This window comes from Macrobrachium rosenbergii, chromosome 48, assembly GCF_040412425.1.
Source record: "Macrobrachium rosenbergii isolate ZJJX-2024 chromosome 48, ASM4041242v1, whole genome shotgun sequence".
NCBI classification, from domain to species: domain Eukaryota; kingdom Metazoa; phylum Arthropoda; class Malacostraca; order Decapoda; family Palaemonidae; genus Macrobrachium; species Macrobrachium rosenbergii.
Window position 1 is genome coordinate 38,888,423 of NC_089788.1, and position 25,125 is coordinate 38,913,547.

At 41.4% G+C, this 25,125-nt stretch overlaps 1 protein-coding gene across 2 annotated transcripts in view; it reads right to left on the minus strand.

Annotated features, from left to right (window-relative positions):
- pkaap (A-kinase anchoring protein pkaap) overlaps nt 1-25,125 on the minus strand; it is a 539,141-nt gene that overhangs the window by 226,661 nt on the left and 287,355 nt on the right. The gene's annotated exons all lie outside the window — the stretch shown is intronic.

Genomic DNA, 25,125 nt, shown 5'->3' on the forward strand with positions numbered 1-25,125 from the left:
AGGGTCCAGCCAATGAGTGCCAAGTGTACAGCCAATGAGCACTAAGGAAAATGAATGGTGCTCCTGGATTGGCTACTTCATGGACAACAGTCAATAGAGTGTCGAGCATCATTGTACCTGGGTATATTTTGGGTATTCATGACCTAATATAGCCCTAAAAGTTAAAGATTTATATATCATTGGAAAGAGCTCATTAAAAGGAACATTTTGAGTGGTAATCGAGCCTTCTACGTTAATTTTCAAGGAGATATGGGTATTTTAAGGTCAGGTACCCAGAGTTTATGGGTCGAAATTATCACCTGATATAGTGAAATTAAGCCTAAATTTCTCACTTGCTGCCAGGTTTCAGAAAGTCCACCCTGATTTTTCAGATAATTCAAGGTGTCTACGATAAAAGGCAAGTGGGTGAATTAGGGTACATCTCATGCACACGGGAACGCCCCCAGGCCATGTATTATATGGGGATAACCCTATCCTTCTGGGCCTCGAATCTGGAGACTTTGGCTTCGTCCTTCATGAGGCATGTCCGGACAGCATTCTCTTCAAAACAAGCCAGCCTCGTCCATATTGAACACCAGTTCTGGATGGCAGCCCTTCTCCCAGATGAGCTTCTTGAAAGCCTCGGCATATTTTGCAGCCGCTTCCGTGTCTGCAGAAGCTGCTTCCCCATGCAGAGGAACAGGTTTTAGGTGGAACTGCTTCTGGAACTGGTGGAACTGCCCCTTGCTGGCCTGAAAACCTTGAGGAGCTGATGATGGTCCTGCTTGTGGCTCTTCCTCCTCCTCCTCCTCTTCTTCTTCTTCTTCTTCTTCTGGCGTGGGTTCATTGAAACCTAAGAATTCTAGTTCCCCTCCTTCATCGCCTTCCTGTGCCTGTACGTCGCTGCCTTTCTGTGCTTGTACATCACTGCCTTCCATAACGGTCAAAAACTGCTGGTACAGTTGTCACATTTTTTCGGTAATGATGTTGGAGTCAAGGGGGATGTTCTTATCATGGCAGTCCTTTATCCAAAACGCCAGTGTTGATTCCAACTTAATGATTGTCTTATCACGCACTGTCGAAACTGTTTATTCGCTACCAGAGAAGCTCATACTTACAGCCTTTTGTATCTCTGCGTCTTTCATTCAAGTTAAAATGGCGGGCTACCGGCGTAATTTTTGTCTTCCTTCAATATATCCAGAAGTTTTACCTCTCCTCGAGCTTCATGACCGCCTCCTTAGAAGGAGCAAAGATTTAAAATGAAACACAAGGATATGTGATTACACCCGATCAGAATATGCTATGTATTACGCAGTGAACTGGGCCGAGATGCATTGATGTGGGTTCCCACAATCCCATCTGCTCCATGATGCTGTCCTGAGGGTCCAGCCAATGAGTGCCAAGTGTACAGCCAATGAGCACTAAGGAAAATGAATGGTGCTCCTGGATTGGCTACTTATGGACAACAGTCAATAGAGTGTCGAGCATCATTGTACCTGGGTATATTTTGGGTATTCATGACCTAATATAGCCCTAAAAGTTAAAGATTTATATATCATTGGAAAGAGCTCATTAAAAGGAACATTTTGAGTGGTAATCGAGCCTTCTACGTTAATTTTCAAGGGAGATATGGGTATTTTAAGGTCAGGTACCCAGAGTTTATGGGTCGAAATTATCACCTGATATAGTGAAATTAAGCCTAAATTTCTCACTTGCTGCCAGGTTTCAGAAAGTCCACCCTGATTTTTCAGATAATTCAAGGTGTCTACGATAAAAGGCAAGTGGGTGAATTAGGGTACATCTCATGCACACGGAACGCCCCAGGCCATGTATTATATGGGGATAACCCTATCCTTCTGGGCCTCGAATCTGGAGACTTTGGCTTTCCTTCATGAGGCATGTCCGACAGCATTTTCTTCCAAAACAAGCCAGCCTCGTCCATATTGAACACCAGTTCTGGATGGCAGCCCTTCTCCCAGATGAGCTTCTTGAAAGCCTCGGCATATTTTGCAGCCGCTTCTGTCTGCAGAAGCTGCTTCCCCATGCAGAGGAACAGGTTTTAGGTGGAACTGCTTCTGAACTGGTGGAACTGCCCCTTGCTGGCCTGAAAACCTTGAGGAGCTGATGATGGTCCTGCTTGTGGCTCTTCCTCCTCCTCCTCCTCCTCTTCTTCTTCTTCTTCTTCTTCTGGCGTGGGTTCATTGAAACCTAAGAATTCTAGTTCCCCTCCTTCATCGCCTTCCTGTGCCTGTACGTCGCTGCCTTTCTGTGCTTGTACATCACTGCCTTCCATAACGGTCAAAAACTGCTGGTACAGTTGTCACATTTTTTCGGTAATGATGTTGGAGTCAAGGGGGATGTTCTTATCATGGCAGTCCTTTATCCAAAACGCCAGTGTTGATTCCAACTTAATGATTGTCTTATCACGCACTGTCAAAACTGTTTATTCGCTACCAGAGAAGCTCATACTTACAGCCTTTTGTATCTCTGCGTCTTTCATTCAAGTTAAAATGGCGGGCTACCGAAGCGTAATTTTTTGTCTTCCTTCAATATATCCAGAAGTTTTACCTCTCCTCGAGCTTCATGACCGCCTCCTTAGAAGGAGCAAAGATTTAAAATGAAACACAAGGATATGTGATTACACCCGATCAGAAGATGCTATGCATTACGCAGTGAACTGGCCGAGATGCATTGATGTGGGTTCCCACAATCCCATCTGCTCCATGATGCTGTCCTGAGGGTCCAGCCAATGAGTGCCAAGTGTACAGCCAATGAGCACTAAGGAAAATGAATGGTGCTCCTGGATTGGCTACTTCGCGGACAACAGTCAATAGAGTGTCGAGCATCATTGTACCTGGGTATATCAGTATCCCAGCATGCATTTCCTTTCTACAGATTTCTCTGCAGATTGCTGGTTTGGGTAGAACATTTTTTAAGAAAAAAAAAAAGGTTATTGAAATTTTGCTGTTTACATTAATATATTACAGTACTGTAATATTTCAAAATTAGTACAGGCAGTCTCCAGTTTATGATGGGGGTTCTGTTCTGATGCTGTGTTGTAAGCCAAAAATCGTTGTAAACGGAAATAATCCTCGAAAATCGTAAGAAAACCTTACTTGAAATCCTCTGAGTATCCTTTGGGTATCTTGAAAATAACGTAACTTGCATTTTTATTGAGTCTTTCATAAAAAACCCTCCAAAATTTTACCATTCTGCTGTTTATGGGGTCAGAGAGAGAGAGAGAGAGAGAGAGAGAGAGAGAGAGAGAGAGAGAGAGAGAGAGAGAGAGATTCATCCCTTTAATCCCTCGAGGAATGTTAATCCAATTCTTTTTACTGCGACTGACAACAATACAAACTGTTTTTTTTTCTTTGTCTTCCAAAGATGTACTACTGCCTTTACTCTGCATTTTTAAAACACTATGAACACGCACACAAATAGTGTGCATAGGTAAAGAGGCTCAAATTAGCAGTATCTTTTCCTGTGAGAGTGAAGGGCTGAACTAAGTATCTATTTATAATATATCTATCCATTTCTCATTCTACCTTTTGGAGAGAGAGAGAGAGAGAGAGAGAGAGAGAGAGAGAGAGAGAGAGAGAGAGAGAGAGAGAGAGAGAGAGAGAGAGAGAGAGAGAGAGAGAGAGAGAAATTGACCTTCTACCCTTGGTCAGAAATGTCAAGTAATTTGACATATTTAACAGTTCCACCCTCCCCAATAGCTTCAAAGCTTTGGGCAAAAGACAGGGTGTGATATTTCTTTGTTTAAAAATTAAAATAATTTACTTCAAAAGTGCATAAATATTGTAATTACAGTATATTATTATTATTATTATTATTATTATTATTATTTAATCTTATTATTTGAAAATTAGCACTTATTATTAGGTAAGTCATTTATTTATCATACAAATGTGGTTAGTCCTCGCCATCTCCCACAAATTTGTTAAAAAGTCCTTGTGCCATCATTCTCTCTCTCTCTCTCTCTCTCTCTCTCTCTCTCTCTCTCTCTCTCTCTCTCTCTCTCTCTCTCTCTCTCTCTCTTATCTCAGAGAGAGAGAGAAAAAAAATACTACTCACCCTCCTTTTACTGTATGCAAAGCCCGTGAGGTACAAGCTTTGTGGTTGGTTAAAATCCCACCCTTCCTGCCAATAGCATGTCATAAGGAGGGTTAGAGGGGGGAGGAGGGGGTTGTTACAAGTTGTTATTGGCTAGTGTCAGTCCTTCCAGCCAATCGCATATCATCATGGAGAGAGGGGGTTGCTATGAGCTCTGTTATTGGCTACTTCTAATCCCTTGAGCCGATATCGTCTTGTCATGAAGCCTACATCAAAGCAATAAAAAATTGTCACACAACTGATGATGGAATTTTAGTATATTTTTGTTTATATACAGTAATCCATATTTCTTTGAAGGATATATGCAGTACAGAGACTAGAGAGAGAGAGAGAGAGAGAGAGAGAGAGAGAGAGAGAGAGAGAGAGAGAGAGAGAGAGAGAGAGAGAGAGAGAGAGAGAGAGAGTATGTAGGTTGAATGAAGTGATTACATCAGTAAGCAGTTTTATGATTTCATGGGATTTTAATTTAACTTTTATCGATACTTTGCTGTGGTTACCTTAATATTAATTTTTAAAATTAGTAAATCATTTTTTCATCATGAAAAAAGTATTTAATCATGAAAATAAAATAAAAATCAGTAATTAGTGAATATTACTCTGTGAAAAAATCTGCGAAAGTGAATTTTCTTCCGTCATATGCATTGGACCGAGTCACCCGAAATATTACTGTTGAGAATCGTAAGAAAACCTTACTTTTAATACCTTGGGTGTCTTGAAAACAACGAATCCTGCAATTTTAATATTGAGTTTTTCATAATAAAAACCCTCCAAATATTGACCATTCTGCCGGTTTGGATGCATATTTCCTCTGATCAGTGTCGGACTGACGTCGTCCGAAATACCATAGAAAATCGTAAGAAAACCTTACTTTTAATCCCTTGGGTGTCTTGAAAACAACGAATCTTGTGATTTTTAATACTGAGTTTTTCAAAACAAAAACCCTCCAAATATTGACCATTCTGCCGGTTTGGATGCATATTCCTTCCAATCAGTGTCGGACTGGCGTCGTCTGAAATACCATCAAAAATCGTAAGAAAACCTTACTTGTAATCCTTTGGGTGTCTTGAAAACAATATATCCTGCATTTATACTGAGTTTTTCAATAAAAAAAACCTCCAAAATTTGACCATCCTGCCATTCTGGAGCCATATTTCTTCCGTCGGATTGGCACTGTCTGCGCCGTAAACCTGGAACATGCGTTGTAACCCAGGAAATAATTTTTTGATGAATATATTTGAAAAGCGTCGTAAACTTGGAACGTCGTAAGCTGAGCCCTTCGTAACCCGGAGACTGTCTGTAAATCTTTTTTCATCATAAAAAATATATTTTTTATGAGTAGTCATGAAAATATGCTCTACCATATACTGCAACAGACATAAACATAACCCTAGTAGGTACTAGTCGCTCGTTCTACAAAATGCAACCTAAGTATTTCAAATATGCTCTACTACGTATCATCCTAAAAGAATTTAATATTTCAAAATCATCTTACAACACAACAAAACATCTATAAAATGTACAGTATGCGCAGAATATCAATGTTATGTCCAATATAGTACTGTGTATACCTATGTACATATGTATATACGTGCAGTCGCCCAAATTAGAATTGGCAGAGTTTCATAATTTTTCGGTCACCTGCCTGATGCATGATTCATGCCTGATTAATCTATTTTTCTGTTCAGAGATGGAAAAAATCTTATATAATGACGCTGAAAAGTCACTGTCATTAGAACGTCATTTTATACGTCATTGCGTAAAACTATTTTCCATACAGAGAAATTCACGTGAACGAAACGAAATGATAAAAAAGTCACATCACAACCATTGACATGATACAGTGTTGCCACATTTCCATACCACTGACTAGCATGCTCACCTAAATTTTAAAGTCATTCGACCCAGAGCTTTCCTTCACAGCCTAAAGATCATAAAGTTAACCACAATCACTTTTTACATTTACTAAAACAATTTTAAGTAGACTTAAGTTACCTTAATTAAATGGAAACCCAAAGCTCCTGTCACTCTGTTATAATCGTCTGCATTTGACATGTCAATCACGACATTGCTCGATCGACTTCTGCTGCTTCATGATTCAGCGCAAACAACCATCCTTTCATGACTCTTTATTCAGTCATTATTATATAAACATATATAAATATGCAAATGACCGAGAAAATAAGTCAACGAATCATGTATTATAAGAAACTAATATATGTGACTACAATAAACCCCTGAAAAGAGTATGAAAATTCTTTCCACACTTGGTGTGGCAGACCATAAAATGAAGTCCCCACTTCTACACCCGATCATGTTGCGCATCAAAACTTCCACACCGGAGGCCACATTTCCATGTTTCGGCAACAGTAGGAGACAGATATCACTAGTAGTATTGTATAAACACAGTTCTTATATTATTATTTCTAAAGCTGATGGTAGTTGAAAGATTCCATTTGTTAAATTTTACAGAAAACATTGGAACTCACAAAATGCTATCAAAGATAAAAAAAATAACCTTAACAGTGTTAACCATGCGACCTCACTCTATTGTTATTGATGCCGTGATTTATCGGTCAAATTCAGCTATCTTGTCACGCCCTTCACATTCACGATGGATCATCTGCCCAGCAAAGAGACATCCCCTTCTCAGCGAGAGACAATTATTGCACTGCATTTGGTGCAAGTTCCTATTAGAGAAGTATCAAGAAGGCTTAATATACCAAAAAGAACCATACATAAATGGATCAAATTGTTTAGAGAACGGCAAAGTTTAGAAAATAGGCCTAGAAGTGGAACTCCTCCAAGCACCACAAGACAGCAAGACAATATGATTGTTGCAGCTGTCAAAGAACAACCCCTGATTACACCAGTTGCTGTAAAACAGCAGCTTGGACTGTAAATATGTGTGCAGGCTGTGCAGAATAGGTTGCATGGGGCAGGAATGCATCACAGGATTCCAGCAAGGAAACCATTGCTAATGCAACAGCATAAAGAAGAAAGGATGCCATTTGCCTTGCAATATCTTCCAGAAGATGCTTCGTTTTGGGATTCAGTTAAAAAATCTTCACGTCTGAGGTGCGTGGACAGACAGCTTCACTGTTGGAGCCCAAATAAAACTAGGTAAGCCTACTGAAATTTAAGTTGACTTATTTTCATAAAATATGAAGCACACCCCTTGCTTTTACCATCAACCTGTTTATTCCTATCATAAGCTGATATGTAGCATATACTTGAGAAGGTGGGGGAGGGGTTACAGTTTGTTAATCTGGGCAGCATGTTCTTTAAACAAAAAAGACAGGGACAAAGGATCAAGGGATAATGCAGGGTGGAGATTAACATTCCTGGAGAAGTAGCTTCAATGAAGACAGTCTCTAGCAGACTTCTTTTCCGATGGTCATTGACCCTGACCTTGTAGATAACCGTTGACTTATCCCATTTCATCCCATGGCCTGTCTTAAGCCAGTGATCCACAATGCCATTATTTGATAAACCTCTTGAAATGGCATATTTGTGTTGGGAGCTTCTTACTTTTAGTCCTTTTGATGTTTGACCAATATAAATCTTATTACATTCTTTACGAGGAATACTGCATACAATATTGTTTGAATTGGGTGGGCTATTCTTAATTAGTTTATTTCTCAAAATATTATTATATATTTAAATACTAAGTTAATATCAATAGTTTTTTAAAATAGGCACTGCAGGAATGAAATTAGGATGAAATGGTAAAGAGAGAAAATTCTTAAGTTCGTTGTTAACACTGGTTGGATTATGTCTTTTTTGCTTTATTTTTTCAAAGTTCTAAAAAATATAGAGGGTAACATAATGACTATAAATTCTCAGAGCTCTAAGATATATACTGGAAAATGTTGACACCTTAATTTGTGTAGCATGGTTAGAGTAAAAATGAATATATGACAAATTATTTGTGGGTTTCCTGTATACTTTAAAACAAAAATTTGTGTTTTGGGTTAGATATGTAGACGACTGTTTTTATATAAGTAACTTACCAAGTAATTACATAGCTATGGTTCCCAAACCTACGGCGGCTTAGAAATTCAAAATTCATGCAGTGGCGCTGTTATTGTTAGTGTGTAGGTGATAACGTCCTGCCACCATCCAGGACTCGAGGAAACAAACCAGCGGAAAGCTCAATTCATTTTCTGCTGGCTTCCGGTTAACATCGGAAGTTTTCACGCAGCTGCTTCTTCGCCTTTCAGCTTGGTTTTGCATGAATTTTGGTGAAGTACTCAGAATTTGTTGCTTTGTGGCTTGCGGCCATTGTTTTGAATTGTTGTTCGAGTTAGCTTTAGTTTATTTAGTTAACGATGTTGGATTCCAGTTCATCCAGTATTCGCTTTTGTTCCGTTTTATGCGAAAGATTACAATTTTGCGGGACACCGGTGCAGCACAATCGCTTTTGATCAGAAGGTCCTTGCCAAGGAGGTTTGTTTTCTCTAATTATGAGTTTGTTGTCTTGGATGGATTTCCGAATTCTATTTCCTCTTTTCCCTTGGAGGAAGTGTATTTAGAAACAAAGGTTTTCAAAGGAACTGCTAAACTGGCAACTGTGGGCAGTTTGCCAGTTCCTGATACTGACCAAATTTTGGGTAATGATTTAGTGTCAGGTAGTGATGATGTGTTCCCAATTTTGTCTGTGACTGAAATTAATCCTGTCTCTGCTGTGAGTCGAGCAAGAGCCCGAGAGGATGATCTCGAGGATGTTAATGTGGATTTAGAGGTAGCTGATCGACAAAGGACTGACTTTGTGACCGGAAGTAGTGGTAGTAGTAGCCCTAATTTAGTATTGTATGATGTGTTGTGGGACGTCAAGGCGTTCAAGAAAGAACAGCGTGAAGAATTTTCCAGTATTGTGTTTGATGACCAAGAGGATTTAACGAAACCCGCATTCGTTAAAGAAGGGGTTTGTTCTACCATATCAGCAGGTTGGTGGGAGCTCCTGCCAATCAGATAGAGGTTAACAAACAGTTGTTGCTTCCCACTAAATATCATGGCAAACTGTTACATTTAGGTCAAGAAAATAATTTAGCAGGTCACCTTGGTGTATGGAAAACTTTTCAGAAATTGGCTGAGTATTTCTTTTGGTCTGGTATGCATAAGACGTTAAACATCACATATTATCCTGTAAGACTTGTCAACTCATGGGAAAGCCGAACCAGAAAGTACCAAAAGCTCCTCTTAATCCGATCCTGGCTGTAGGAGAACCGTTCAGGGAAGTTGTTACTGATGTAGTTGGTCCTTTACCGAGGATGCGCAGTGGTAATGAGTATATTTTATCAATCGTGGATAGGATGTCATCTTTCCCTGAGGCGCTTCCCCCTGTGGAGCATACGGGCAGAGAAAATTTTTTATAGTTTGGTTGGTTTCTTAGCAAGGCTTGGTTCCCCGAAGGTTATTCGAAGCGACTGCAGGACGAATTTCACCAGCAAATATTTCAAGAAAAGAATGTCTGATCTGGGGATTAATCATGTTACGTCTTCTCCTTACCATCCAGAGAGTCAAGGTCAGGTAGAGAGATTCCATCAGGCTCTGAAGTCTGTATTGAAGAAGTTTTGTTATGAATCAGGTAATGATTGGGAAAAAGAGTTGCCGTATGCGTTGTTTGCCATACGTTCGATTCCTAACGAATCTGTTGGTTTCTCCCATTTTCAGTTGATTTTTGGTAAGGGAACTTTGGGAGGGTGATACTCATAATATTAATATAGTTGATTACCTTTCAGGTTTACAAGAGAAACTTCATAGAGTATGTTCTTTTGCTCAAGAACACTTGGTAGAGGCTCAGGCTACTATGAAAAATTATTATGATGTCGGTACTCATCAGAGACAGTTTAGTGAAGGTGACAAAGTGTTGGTTTTGCTTCCAGTGCCGGGAAATACATTGGAGGCACAATTTTCAGGCCCCTGGAAGGTATTGAAGAAAATCAATGATGTCAATTATTTGACTGACACACCTGAAAAAAGGCGGAAGACTAGGATTTGCCATATCAATGTGATTAATTCATTTATTGATAGGGGTAAAGGTACAGATGTAGATGTAGTGAATGTCGTTGATGTAGTAGATGTAGTGGATAGTGAAAGTGAACCCTTTCCAGGTAATAGGTTAGCAATAAGTCCCATGGGATTATGTAATAACTCTGACATTTTAAGAAATCTGAGTCTTAAATTTCAGCATTTAGATGCTAATAAGGCCTCTTCTTTAATTAACCCTGTTGACGAATATAAAGACCTCTTTCAGGATGCACCAGGAAGGACACGTGTCCTTAAACATGACGCTGATGTTGGGGAGGCTCAGCCTATCAAACATTGCCCATATTGGCTGAACCCCCTCAGAAAGGAAATAGTCAAGGAGGTGGTAAAGTATATGTTGGATCATGACCTCATTGAACCAAGCTGCATCCCTTGGAGCTCCCCCTGTTGTCTTGGTCAAGAAGGAGGGTGGTCAGCATAGTCTTTGTTTTGACTATCGTAAGGCGAACACAGTAACCAAGACTGATTCCTTCCCTTTCCTCGTGTGGAGGACTGTATTGACTGTATTGACTGCACTGGAGCAGCACGCTATACAGTATAAGTAAATTTGATTTACTTGAGGCCTATTGGCAGGTTGGTCTTTCCCCAAGGGCAAGGAAAATTTCCATTTTTGTAACAGGTGATGGCCTTCATGAATGTAAAGTCATGCCCTTTGGTATGAAGAATGCGGCCGCCACCTTCCAAAGACTGATGAATTATATTACGTGCAATTTGGAAAGTTGTGTGGTTTACATAGATGATCTGGCTGTATATTATGACTGGGAAACACATGTTAAAAGAATTAGAGCATTATTTAAGGTGCTGAGGAAGGCTGGTTTAGTAATTAATTTGAGTATGAGTGATTTTGCTCAGGCAAAGGTTGTTAATCTTAGACATGAGATTGGCCTGGGGAAAGTTGCTCCGAAGAGGGTTAACGTTGAAGCCATTTCAGCCTTTCCAGCACCTAAGAATAGAGGAACCACTAGGCATTTCTTAGGAATGGTAGGTTATTACCATAGGTTCATTGAAAATTTTGCAGATTTAGCTAATCCTTTAACTGAATTATTAAAGAAAGATGTCAAATTTATGTGGACCAATGAATGTCAGTGTTCTTTTGACAGGTTAAAGTCGGCGCTGGTGAGTTTCCCTATTTTACGTGCACCCAATTTTTCTCTCCCTTTTTGTTTACCCACTGACGCTAGTGACTTGGCTTAAGTGCTGTACATCTACAGGAGGATCACGACGGAACACTGCATCCTGTTGCCTATTACTCGAAGAAACTTCTTCAAGCAGAGAGGCGATACTCTGCAATTGAGAAGGAGGCCTTGTGCTTAATTAAGGCCATTCTACACTTTGAGGTTTATTTGTCCGCCTATGTAAGCCCGATTAAGGTCTGCACAGACAACACCCCACTGGTCTTTATCAATAAATTTAAAGAGAAAAACAAATGTATTTTATGCTGGAGTCTACTACTCCAGGAGATGGGTTTATCTATTCAGCATATAGCTGGGACTAAGAATGTGGTCCCTGACGTCCTTTCAAGGTCGTTTCACTGAAGGTTTTGAGAACTCCATGAAAAGATAACTGCCCCCTTTTTTCTCAGAGATTTTCTTTCAAATGTGTATTTTTCTGATTTACAAGCATTTATTCTTGTTTTAGAATAGGTATATAAATTTTTGGTCCTGTCTGACTTAGGATTATTTTTGCTTAGTCTTATTTAAGACAAATAAATCTTTTTTTTTTCCTTGTAGAGAGGAGCTATCATAATTTCTTGAATTATTTAATTGATTTTAACATAAATTTTAACTTTCTTTAAAAGTCCCATGAAGCTGGTGTTGGCCTCTTTTTGGCTCCCCCTCATAAGGTGTTACCATATTTAGTATAGTGGTATTTCACCTATTTGTTTTTTCCTTTCATAATCAATGGGCAGAGTGTTGTTCTGCGGTCTTTTGCTGGTTCGCTAGTTTCCCCAATTTTTCTCCTGTCTTCCTGATCTGATGTGTGATCCTGCCTGTTCTAGCGAAAGGATTGTTTTTCGGCTCCAATGAGAGGAGATCTCGCCACCCTGCTATTTTTGTGCACTTGCTGACCTCTGCAACATTATCAATGGTCTCTGCTTTTCTTTCGGGTCGTGTCCTGAGAGTATTGTAAGCATGCTCCTACGAACAGTATCCTGTGCTGAGTTGCAGTGTTGAGGTCTGCCTTGCGCCCTCTTACCTTGAGCTGTGCTGTGGGTCAACCTGTTTGCCCACCTGAAAGTGCTTGGCGGCATTGTCTCCTGGAGTCGTCAGGAGGCCCTCTGAGTTCGAAGAAGGGTGAGGATTACCTACTTAATTCTTCACTATTTATTATATTATTATCAATATTCGCCACAGTGGATTGTTGGGTCATCGCCAGGACCATCATCATCTTGTCACCCCCTTGTGTTTTTTTTCTCCCGAGTGTTTTTAATGTGAAACCCCTGCCTCAAGGACAGATTTACTTAGCTAAATAAGCTAAAAAATTTTTATATATTTTCTTCAGTGAAATGGTGATGGTTTCCTTGTTATTGTTTACCATATATTGGAAATATTAGGTTTAAGGATATTTTTTCTCTTTTATGCCTCTTACTATCGTGTGATAGTTGAAACTACGATTTAGTAAAAGTGTTGTTTTCTACCTCCTACTAGTTCTTTCTCTTATTCTACTGGGCATGATAGTTAGCTAAGAGAATGGTGGTAGTGACTGAGGTTTTGTTTGCAAGTGAGTTTTCCTGTCCCTAGATCAGTTTTTGGGAGACGTTCCTTTGTAATATTTAAGTTTACTTATTGTTAATAAATCAATTATTAAGTTTTTTCGTTTTTGGTTTGTTTTTCCTCTCCTGAGTGTCTCTTCTTGCTTGAGATCTGTGTTATTTTTGTCAGGAATCTTTGTCTATTTTGGCAACTGATTCTGGGAGAAGTAAATATGTATAATATAAATAAAGATTTGCTGTGGCTCTTGCGGTCTCACAATTCACGGACTCACCTATTCGCGGATTTCTCTATGGAACATATATACGCATTATTCACTGAAAATTTACCCATTCACAGTATTTTTCACTGAGAAATATTCACTGATTACTGTATTTTCATCTCATTTTCATGACCAAATGCACCTTATGTGATAAAACTATTGAAATAATGAGGTAGTGCTTGAGTTACTATAAGTCACCTTACAATAACTCGATTTTGCAATGGGGTAGGCAATTATTACCAATGCAACAATATTTATAAAATATTTTTGAATTTCGCGCAGGTGCAGGCAGCAGAGTACAATCAGGCAGCGAGAGAGACCAAATTACAATAGACCAACTTCTGTTCCTCCAACTCTTTATCCCATCTTCTAGTTAAAAAAGTAGAAGAGAATGATAAAAGTATTGTTAGTAACGTTATATTCTTGCATAAATGCGTACAGCCATACACAACTGACTGAGAAACTTGTTTTGCTTATCACCGAATCTGATAACAACAGCCGTTGTGCTTGTATTTCAACCATCGTACGGTAAACACAATTACCGTAGGTTATAGTACAAATGATGTTAAGGAGAATAGGACTGATGTATTTTTACATTATACCCTTATTCATTATGGGTAAAAGATCGGCAAGGAATGTACTGCTAAATTTAAGCTGCAAGTTGTAGCTGAAGATGAGAAAACAATGTTCAAGCTGCTAATGACTATAAATTATCGTGCATCAGCAACATGGCTGAAACTCGACTTTAATTAAAATTGAAGAGAAAGTATTTTTATCAAAACTACTGGCTATGAAAGAACACATTACTGCTATTTTTACACCATTAAATGATAAATACGTACAGCCCGTATTATGGTGAAATCAAGTGAAAATAGCTTACGGAATCTTGATTTATTTTACAAAAACGAATGCCCCCAAACAGCCAACAGCATCGACCCATCTATTAACGAAAATAATTGCTTAATTAATTTCACAATGAGACGTATTTAAGTTATATTTTGACTTAAAAACACTTTGTATAGTATAACGAAAAATAACCTTGCTCTATGTAAATAAAGCATCTAGAGGTTCATTTATGCTAACTAGAAGCAAGAAACGCACTCTGAATCAAGTTAAATACGACGAAATAAGCACCATGTAAACGATTTCCAGACCAAAACATTTATTGCTGTGATTGCAATTTATAATACAAAAGCAATATAAGAATATATATATACAATATTATTGGATACAATGAATTAAGGCATAACATTTTAAAAGATCCATGGAAAAGATGCATGATAGTTATGCTGATGTTTGTATAATACAATAGGTGAATATAGAGTACAGTATAATGTATGCTAAGATACTGTATATGTACTGCATATACCATAGTGTAGGCTAAGCTAATTCTTGTTTGTTATTTAATTTCTCTTTGTACTGAATTATCATAAGTCACTCTGCATGAACCTCCAGGATTAGCCGATATTAATAATTACTATGCCGTGTATGTATAGAGTATACTTTATAGTGTAGGCTAGGCTACCATATATGTATACATGGTACTGAACACCCTAGTGTAGTCTAGGCTATATTCGAGATCAGTTTTTTCCAACAAACGATGGGTTTTTTTGGAACCTAACCCCATCGTAAGTAGGTTAATATCTGTATAAGCATTTTTAGTTTTTTTGTGTTTGAACCATCAAACTGGGCAGTTCTAAGTATTTTTAGAAGAGTTCTAAGTATTCGTGGGTTTTAGCTATTTGTGGGGGTGTGTGGCATGCATTGCCTGTGAATACAGGGGTTTACTATATATATATATATATATATATATATATATATATATAAATATAATATATATATATATATATATATATATATATATATATATATATATATATATATATATATATATATATATATATATATATATATATATATATATATATATATATATATATATATATATATATATATATATATATATATATATATATATATATATATATATATATATATATATATATAATAATATATCAGTGCAAAGCTTTTCATAACGAAAATTCATTAATATATGCTATCAATATAATGTTTTCTCCATAACCTATAAAAAATAGTAGGCTATGTGCCATCAGTGCAAAATTTTCTTCGTAATAAATTATAAAAATGAATGCTAGGACATGGTATTCTAAGAAAGGTTTGTTCCCATCGTTTTACACTCATCCTAAAGTCTTCTTCATAACCTATAAAAATAAATTCTATCAATATAAATTTTCTACATAACTATATACGCTACCACTGTATAAGTTTTCCATTTAGATATTGGAGAGGCAATTAAACAAACAACTGAGCAAATTGCTGAACTACCAAGCCTACACAAGTCACCAGTCAGATGACTATTCACTGCAGTAAAAAGGGATTTTGACAAAGGAAAAATCTATTTCTGAGGGAGGCCCTGTGTCACCCGGTGAAATTCCTATCAAGCACGAATTTCTAGGTATAGATATTACTAAATATACCAGAGAAAAAAGCTATCAGGAAATGCTGGGGTTACTACCCCCAGATCGAACATCTATTATGGAATAGACGTCGGTATAGGTAAGGGTGAGTGATTGTTGTCACTGCCACAGAACTGCACTCTGTAGATATCCCAATGACAAAACCCCCGGAACGTGAGGAGCCGATCTAACGCCCGCACTCACCTGCCCGCCAACCGACAACCCCAGCGCCATCTGTACTCATTCCAGGCTAGCACCCTCCACAAGCTTGGTATGCCTACTTGGGGAGGGAAATCTAGACCCTGGGAGGGTCACCGGATGACACAGGGCCTCCCTCAGAAATAGATTTTTCCTTTGTCAAAATCCCGTTTCTGAGCTCGTCCCTGTGTCAGCCGGTGAAATTATGACAGAGAATCATACTAAGCTTTGGAGAAAGTTTAAAAGGAGCGAATAGTTAGGTGAACATGTATAAAAACACTATTACTGAAAATAGTTTTAATTATCCCTCAAAACATGATTAAATACCAAGGGTATAGGCAGATACACTGAGTTATAACTAGGGGTACAATTAATATCACAGTAAAGGACATGAGAAACAACTATGTACATAAATAATATTATAATGGGAAGGTACTAAGACTAAATAAACGACAGAAAAATTTATAAAGGTACCTCCGGCTTAAAACTAAATTACAGTAAACATAACAAGCTGCAAACTTAAAAACTAACACCGCAAAATTGTACATCATAATATGAGGAGCCAGGCTGTGAAGTATGTCTGGTCCAGGAGAAAATGGCAGGGCAAGTAAATGAGGCAGGCGGGCGGGGGGAGGATAGGGATTAAAGGTTAATTTTAAGGTGGAGGGACAATGCTCCCTACAGCCACCGCAGGGAACTTCAGAGCTTCCAGTGATTTCAGATAGTGGCGTTTGAACACTGATGGAGATTTCCAGCCCGTGTACTTCTTAAGCTCATCAAAATTCATAGTATGAAAATAATTAGTGGAGGTAGCCACTGCTCGGATATCATGAACCTTAGGGACTGAATCCGGATTAGCTTGCTTAATGAAGTACAGAATTTGTTGTCTTATAGCCTTTAAAGAAAGCGTTCCTCCTTTTTCCCTGATAAAAAGAGGACCAGACAAACACTGAGAAGTTCTCCGTAAATAGGCCCTCAAGATAGCGACTGGGCATAAAGATAGGTCTTGTGGAAGAGGAACAACCTTCCAGGGGGACCACCTATCCTGAGGGTCTTCATTTTTTGCTAAGAACCTTTGATCTGGGGAAAGCAGAACTTCTACTGACGGGAGAAAATCCACATGATTCGCACCTCTAAAGAGAGCAGACAGTTCTGATATTCTGGCACCTGAAGCTAGACTAATTAGGAACAATGTCTTCCTTAACAGATTCAAATAAGAACATTGATCGTTATTAGTTTCTGAGGCTAATTTTAGAATATCGTTAAGAAACCAGGAAACCGTATGTGGACGGGTCGCTGGTCTCAAACGAGCGCATGCTCTGGGAATGGATGAAAAATATGAATCTGTTAAATCAATCTTAAAGCCATGCAAAAACACCTTTTCAAAGCTGATTTCGCTGTGGTAATGGTGGCCGGAGCCAGACCTTTTTCAAACAGTGATCTAAAGAATGATATTGCCAAATTGGTGGTCATGACTTGAGCTTCAGATTCCTTCAAAAAGATGCTAACTTTTTGACTGCTGAATCGTACTGTCTGAGGGTAGAATCTCTTTATCTGATTCCAGAAACAGAGTATTAACGGGATCAATATCCGCACCTCTCTGAGTGGCGAATTTCATAAAGTCCATAAAGCCAGGGCATTCAGAATTCTTGAGGAAGCTGACACAGTCCGTGTTTGCACTACTTGAGTCAGCTGTGGCTTGGGTATTTGATGACACCGTAGTTTGAGCTCCAGAAGATGAGGGAACCAATTGCTCTTCGGCCAGTTGGGAGCTACCAGGGTCACTTGACCTTTGAATGACCTGAGCTTGTGCAACACCTTTAACAGCAGGTTTATTGGCGGGAAAAGATAGATTTTCTGCCATTTGTTCCAGGCCACTGACATTGCGTCCGTAGCGTAAGCTCGAGGATCCAGGTTGGGAGCAACATAACAAGGGAGTTTGTGATTGCTCTCCGTGGCAAACAAGTCCACCTGAAGGCCCAACCTGACGGCATATCCATCTGAAAGAGGCTACGTCCAGGGACCATTCTGACTCCAGCGGAGTTGCCCTGGACAGGAGTCTGCAATGACATTCGGACTCCTGCTAGATGGGTAGCTGATAGGTGCCAGCCGTGCTTCTCCGCCAGGAGAAAATGGCTATCATCACTTGGTTTATCCGACTGATTTGGAACCCCTCTGTTTATGCAATGTACCACTACTGCACTGTCCAGCACCAGCCTGATATGAATCTGGTTTGTGGGGCAAAGTTTTTTCAGAGTTAGAAACACTGCCATTGCCTCCAAAATGTTTATGTGGAATTGACGGAACAGAGTGGACCATGTACCCTGTACCTTTCTTTAGGTGAGTACCCTCCCAGCCACTTAACGGTTGCGTCTGTGTGGATTATTAGAGCTGGGGAAGGGAATTGAAGGGGAACTGACTTCGAAAGACCCTTGACTGTGGACCATGGCCGGAGTCTTTTCCTCAGCACCGGAGGAATTAAAGACACCTTGTCCCTGAGCTTGACATTAGCTCGTCTTCGCCACACTCTGTTTATGTCTTTCAGTTTTGCTTTTAGGAGCCGGTCTGTTACAGATGCGAACTGAAGAGAACCCAGGATTCTTTCTTGCATTCTGCGAGAGGCTTTCCTGCCTTTGAGGAATTGCCTGGTGGCTTTGGCTATTTCTCTCCGTTTGGCTGGCGGAATAGACAGCTTGTGCGAAATCAGATCCCATTGGATACCCAGCCACTGAAATCGAGCCTCCGGAGTTAGGCGGGACTTCGCCCTGTTTATCTGAAAGCCTAGGGATTCCAGAAACTCGATCACCATGGCCGTAGCTCTCTGGCACTCCCCGGCGTTGGATGCCCAGATTATCCAATCGTCCAGCGATATCCCCCGGGACCGTAACTGCTGCACTACCGTGTCCACCAGCTTTGTGAAAATTCTGGGTGCTATGTTGAGCCCGAATGGCATGGCCCTGAAGGAGTAGGCTTGTTTCCCCAGTCTGAAACCGAGGAAGGGAGAGAAGTTCCGCGCAATCGGGACGTGATAATATGCGTCTGAAAGATCTATAGAGGTGGTGACGGCTCCACGAGGAAGTAGAGTCCGTACCTGCGCGATTGTAAGCATGCGAAATTTATCGCATTGTATGTAAAGACTGAGACGCGAGAGATCCAAGATTACCCTTTGTTGACTGGAGTCTTTCTTGGGAACACTGAACAGTCTGCCCTGAAATTTCAGGTGTCTCACTTTCTTTATGGCCCTCTTTTGGAGTAATTCTGCCGCAAAGTCCCGCAGAGCTTTGGAAGACGGTTGATGAAATCTGATCGGAGGGGGAGGGCCCTTGATCCAACTCCACCCCAAACCTTTGGAGACTATACTGTGGGCCCACGGACTGAAGGTCCACTGGTCCCTGAACAGGTGAAGTCTGCCCCCCACCTGACTGGTCTCACTGGGAAGGTGCAGGTTTGCCTCCTCTACCTCGGCCTCCTCTCCCCCAGGAGAGGGGTCGCGCGGCAGCCTTGCCTCTGAAGGAGGCCCTTGCTCTACTCCCCCTTGCGCCCCTGTAAAGACCTCGAAACGACCCCTGGCCCTCATAGGAGGGGTTGTATACCGGAGACGTCACGAAGGAAGGCGCGGCAAGGGAGTGCTGAGCTGGCTGCACCAGCACGAACTGTTGAGGTTGGGCCTTAGAGGTAGAAGGCTGGCAAACTTTATGAGACAGGTACAGCCTGGACAACAGCCTGCTGGTGTTGTCTTCTGTGCCTCCTGTATCTCTTGCCAGGTCTATTTTGAGGGCCGGCGGACTCGGGGGTTTTCCTTTTAAAGGCGGGGATACCCCAGCAGGAGCACAAACTCTGATTTGCCCTGGTTGCCTCAGCCAGGACATTATTGACTTCTTCTTCCGGGAAGAGACTAGCTCCCCAGAAGGAGCTTTTCATGAGCTTGTTAGGCTCATGTCTTATGGTAGCGTCGGCGAAGATGAATCTTCGGCAGTTCATCCGCGCTACCATGAAGTCAAACAAGTCCGCCTGAAATCCCGCTAACAGAGACTTCGTCAGAACTTGGAAGAGTGGCTCATCATAAAACGTCACTACGGTTGATTCCGCCAGGCACAGGGAGTTCAATGATCGGCTCAACCGACACCTAGCCTCAAACTCTGCTTTCAGGAGGGCTTCCGGCAGTTTGGGAAGCTGCTCGCTGAACAAGGTTGATGCACACCCGGTCCAGCTTACCCGTTGTAAAAGTGGCCGGGCATCCTTCCAAAATTCATCGCCTCCGGGAAGATCAGAGAGGTGGGATCAGTCTCCGGAGCTGAGGCAACGGCTTACCTTCCGAGCATGCTTGAGCGGTCGCGAGCCACCTTAGTCATGCAGGGGTCGGGATCCTATCTCCCAACGAGAACATCGTGAAGTTGCCCTTGAAGGGGGTCAACTTCGTGTTCTCCACCTGCCACTCATTAAAGGTGCGCATCAATGTAGACTGCGCCTGGTCCCTTGGGAAGATCACTGTCTCCTTCGGGACCTTATCCGTCCTTACCCAAGCTTCCTCCGTCAGCCTGGCGAAGCCTGGGTAGGGGGGCAGCAGATCAGGAGGAAAGAATTCCAATTCCTCGAGCCTGCGCGTGCCTAGACCCTCGATCGTTAGGGGGTATCTTCATGCCGGGAGCATGAAGGGCCAAATGCCAGGGATTTCCCTTGTCAAATGGAGGGAGGGCGGAGGCATCCGGAATGGGGTAATGAACTGCTGACCCACCTGAGCGCATGAACCCGGAGAGCATACTCTCCTGGCTCTGCAGCCTCTCCGTAAGCATGTTAAGCTTTGCATCAACCTCCGAGGAAAACTTCTGCAAGAGCATTCCGGCAAACTCCTCCGGGTCAAAGGCAGGATGGCGAAGAGGGCTAGCCTTAGCTGCCCTCAAACTCGCTCCCTTAGCAGAGGGAGTGGCCTTGCCTGCGGAAGCCACCGGAGGCTGCGGACTTATAGCCCTTCGCCTTCCAAGACTTCTTCAACTTGGAGACAGCGGATTGCGCCCTGTCCTCCAAGTAAGAAGATTTTTGAAAGCCCTGAAAAGAAGAAGAAGGGGTGGATGAAGGGGAATCAAAAAGGGAGCCCGCCCCCACTGCCTCACTTACCTCCCTACCTACCTCCTGGTCCTGTTCGGTGTTCATAGGTTCCAGGTCGAGGTTTATGGCCGCCACTTCCTCCGACACCTCCATGTACAAATTTTCGTCCTGGGGAGGCTGGGTTTCTACCCGGATCTGCTCGATGACAGGAGCGGCGACTTCGGGTGGAACAGCCGCTGAGATCCGGGCGCCGGGGTAAAGCAGGTTCTCATCCAGAACGTACGGCTTCCCCGACAGAACGTTCCTGCCGTAACCAGCCACCCAGGCTTGAAGGGAACCCAAGGCGTCGTTACGGGAAGCTTGGTCGGCCTGGAAGAAAGCAGGGACTTAATAACCTAGCACTCGGTAAAGAGATATATATAAGCAATATATCAAGAACATAACGTACTTGAAACAATTGAGGCAACCAGGTAAACTAAAGGCGGTAACTATGGGCTTACCGACTCGTCCTGGACACGCTCGTACAGAGCGGCAAACCTCACAACCGTCCGGTGCCATACGATAAGATCGCCGACACGCACTGCACAGCCCGAATGAGAGCGGCAGACAACGTGCCCATAGGGCTGGTGCAGCACAGCAGTGCACCCGGCTCCTCACAGTGTACTGTCTGTAAGTAAGAGAAGGTATATGAACACACTAATTTAAGGCGCGCCGGAGCAGAACCGGCGGAGATAGGGGCCTTAAACAACAGCAGGTAATGGAGCATGCTAATTAATTTATACTGAACCCGCCGGAGTATTCCGGCGGGACGATAAATCAGAGCAAAACATAACACACACTAAATTAAGGAGCGCCGGAGATAGTTCGACAGAGCAGGCCTCAACCTAGGATCATGCAACTCTTAAATATAAAATCAACTTAAAGTATAATTATTGCCGGAGTCCGGCAGCAGGCATTAATTTATACCGGACCTGCCGGAATGCTCCGGTGGGACGATAAACCAGAGCAAAACATGACACACATTAAATCAAGAAACTCCGGAGATAGTTCGACAGAGTAGGACCTTAACTTAGGATCATGCAACTCATAATTGTAGAATCAACTTAAGGTATAATTACTGCCGGAGACCGGTAGTAAGTAAATGGTTAACAACATAGGATAGCAATACAATGCTGGTCAAAGTGCTCCGGCGCAGACCCCTCCGAGATCCCGTGCCTCCGTCACTTGGTTACAGCGGGGAGGGCGGGGTAAATCATTACCTCCGGTTAGTATACAGCTAGAAAACTAGGTGTGACTAAGGCCAACCTACTGAAAACCAGAACCACCGGAGTGGTAACAGGTAAGAAGGCAACGGGAGGGCCGGGGACGGCGGAGCGGAACCAGTTGGGAAATGTTCAAACCCTGAGGGTGATCGAAGTTCAGCCCGACCCGGAGGAGAGCGAACCAATGAAACACTAGCCGAGCGGTTGACACTAGAACAGAGGCCAGGAGAGTGGGTAACTCTCAACTGGGAACCGGACTAGTCCCCACGGGGTGACGACATCGGTGACCGACATCCCACACGCTGGAGATGACACACCACTGGCAAAGTCAGGAGGCAGTACTTAGAATGGTGGAATCGAGAGTTATGTTCAAGTGGACGGGGACCCCTATACACTAACTAAAACTCCCCACGGGGTATTGACTTCCTGCTCCCAGGGAGACTCATGACACTCACCAAAAGTACTAGGGGAGGATAGGACAACAGCATTAGTCTATAGCAACGCCAAACTCTCACCCTCCTCTGAAGGCACAGCCCAGACAGTAAAAGGGAGGAGAGAGAGGAGAGGAAGAGGGGTGGAAGGGAGAGAAATTCCCGTAACGTAGTCCAACCAACAACCAACCCATATGGTAGAAGGGCAATGCATAAAGAAGATCCCCCATTTTATTTTTCCTTCTCTCCCTCATTAGAGGGAGGAGGGGATGGGGGCTTCAGATGCCCTAGTGAACCCGAAAACGGGCGGTAAGGCGGATGGAACAACAAACGGGAACTCCCTCAACCAGCCTACCCCTCCCTCCCCCGCTCAAGCGACACAGTCGGGAGAGATGGGAGCTAAGACAATGCCAAAGCCTAACCTGAATAGCCTAACCCACCGATTGAAGCGAGAGGGCTAGGCTAGGATCAATTTCTGATAAGTACTGCTAAAGTTAACCAAAACTACATAAGTACACGAATATGATTGAATATACAAAATTATAAGAACTTGTGCTAAGCGATAGCCCTAACCGAGCAAGGTGAGCAGGAGGTAGGCAGCCAAATGGCTGCACCTGACGCCGAGCCCGGACCACAATAAATCCGAATTATCCATGTCATCCATTACACTACAAATCAGAGAAACTGACAAAAGAAAGCACCACCTTGGAGAGGGAATCTATCTGCGCGCGAGCCTGGTATCAGCCATGAATTAACTGTAAGAACCAAGATAAGGGGAGAAGCCTCCGTGAGGAATGACTCTAATCAAGGTACCAGGAACCGCCCGACATAGATAAACACCTCCAAAAGGAACTTCTTGAAGGGAAATTACGAAACATGAGTAAAATTGTAACGACCGAGAGAAACCCCTGCAGAAACAAGCTGTAAGGGTGTGCCTCAAGGTCATCATGGCGGAGGCGGCGAATGCCAGGGAGCGTCCAATATATGACCCTGTAAATATTAACTTACGGGCCAATAAAAGCCTCACTGATAATAAAAACCCCACAAGAAGATGGTACTTGACTTCACAACGGTGAAATTGCTTGAAGACATGATGAAACTCAAGGAAAATTGGGGCAAAAGCCAGCACAAGAAAAATATCTTCCGAAAGGAAAAACGTGCTAGTATGGAATGAGTACAGATGGCGCTGGGGTCGTCGGTTGGCGGGCAGGTGAGTGCGGGCGTTAGATCGGCTCCTCACGTTCCGGGGGTTTTGTCATTGGGATATCTACAGAGTGCAGTTCTGTGGCAGTGACAACAATCACTCACCCTTACCTATACCGACGTCTATTCCATAATAGATGTTCAATCTGGGGGTAGTAACCCCAGCATTTCCTGATAGCTTTTTTCTCTGGTATATTTAGCAATATCTATACCTAGAAATTCGTGCTTGATAGGAATTTCACCGGCTGACACAGGGACGAGCTCAGAAATCAAGCTTTGTGGTCTTATATAATTATTATACAGTACTGTAATATTATGAAAAATAGCAATCACTAATTAGAATATCACTAATTTGAATATTACTAATATAGGAAAACAAATTCCTTACTTAGATATGGGTGTTCTGTTGTTGTTGCTATCCCAGGCGAGACAATTCCCGTTTGCTTCGTCTCTCTCTTGTAAGAAAATTACGAGACGCAATCGTTCAAGTATCTCCCTCATAAGGGTGGTACTTCTCTTGCTTATGGCAATGGGATTGCGTGAATGCACTACACGGGAAGAAAATCCAAAAAGAAAATGCATCACAAACACTAGGATATTGCTTGAACCAGAACCACACACAAATCGAGTTGGTTTATTAGTAAAACAAGACGCTCTGTTTGAAACTGTTACCTACCTATATAATTTCATGTTTCCGAAAATACGCAGTAAAAATATGTCAAGAAATGTTAAATATTATATGTAAACTACTTGGCATGGTACATCTGTGATAAGTGAATATTGATATATATATATATATATATATATATATATATATATATATATATATATATATATATATATATATATATATATATATATATATATGTGTGTGTGTGTGTGTGTGTGTGTATATATACACAACACATATATATATATATATATATATATATATATATATATATATATATATATATATATATATATATATATATATATATATATATATATATTTACTTTTTATATTTTGTTTGACATTTTTTTTAGAGAACAAACAAGCTCGTATCGTAGAAATGGGTAGTTTTAGTAGGGTACCGAAGTAAATTTCTCACTTTCTACTATCCAGAATTGGCAAGCCATACAGACATTGTACGACAATTTGTTGCACAATGTCACTCACAGGGCAATATCAAGATACTTAGACACATATTTACTCTGATATTATATTTTTTGAGAGAGAGAGAGCCAGTTTTTATTGTAGATAACGTGTATTTCAGTAGGAAAGTAAAGTATATGTCTCACTTCCACCTAAAAAGTTATACAGAAAGTTTGTGACAATTTTTCGCTCAATGCCTCTCAAATGCTGGTAAATGCGTTCAACAAAAATGTAAATAAACCCACTGAAAAATTTTA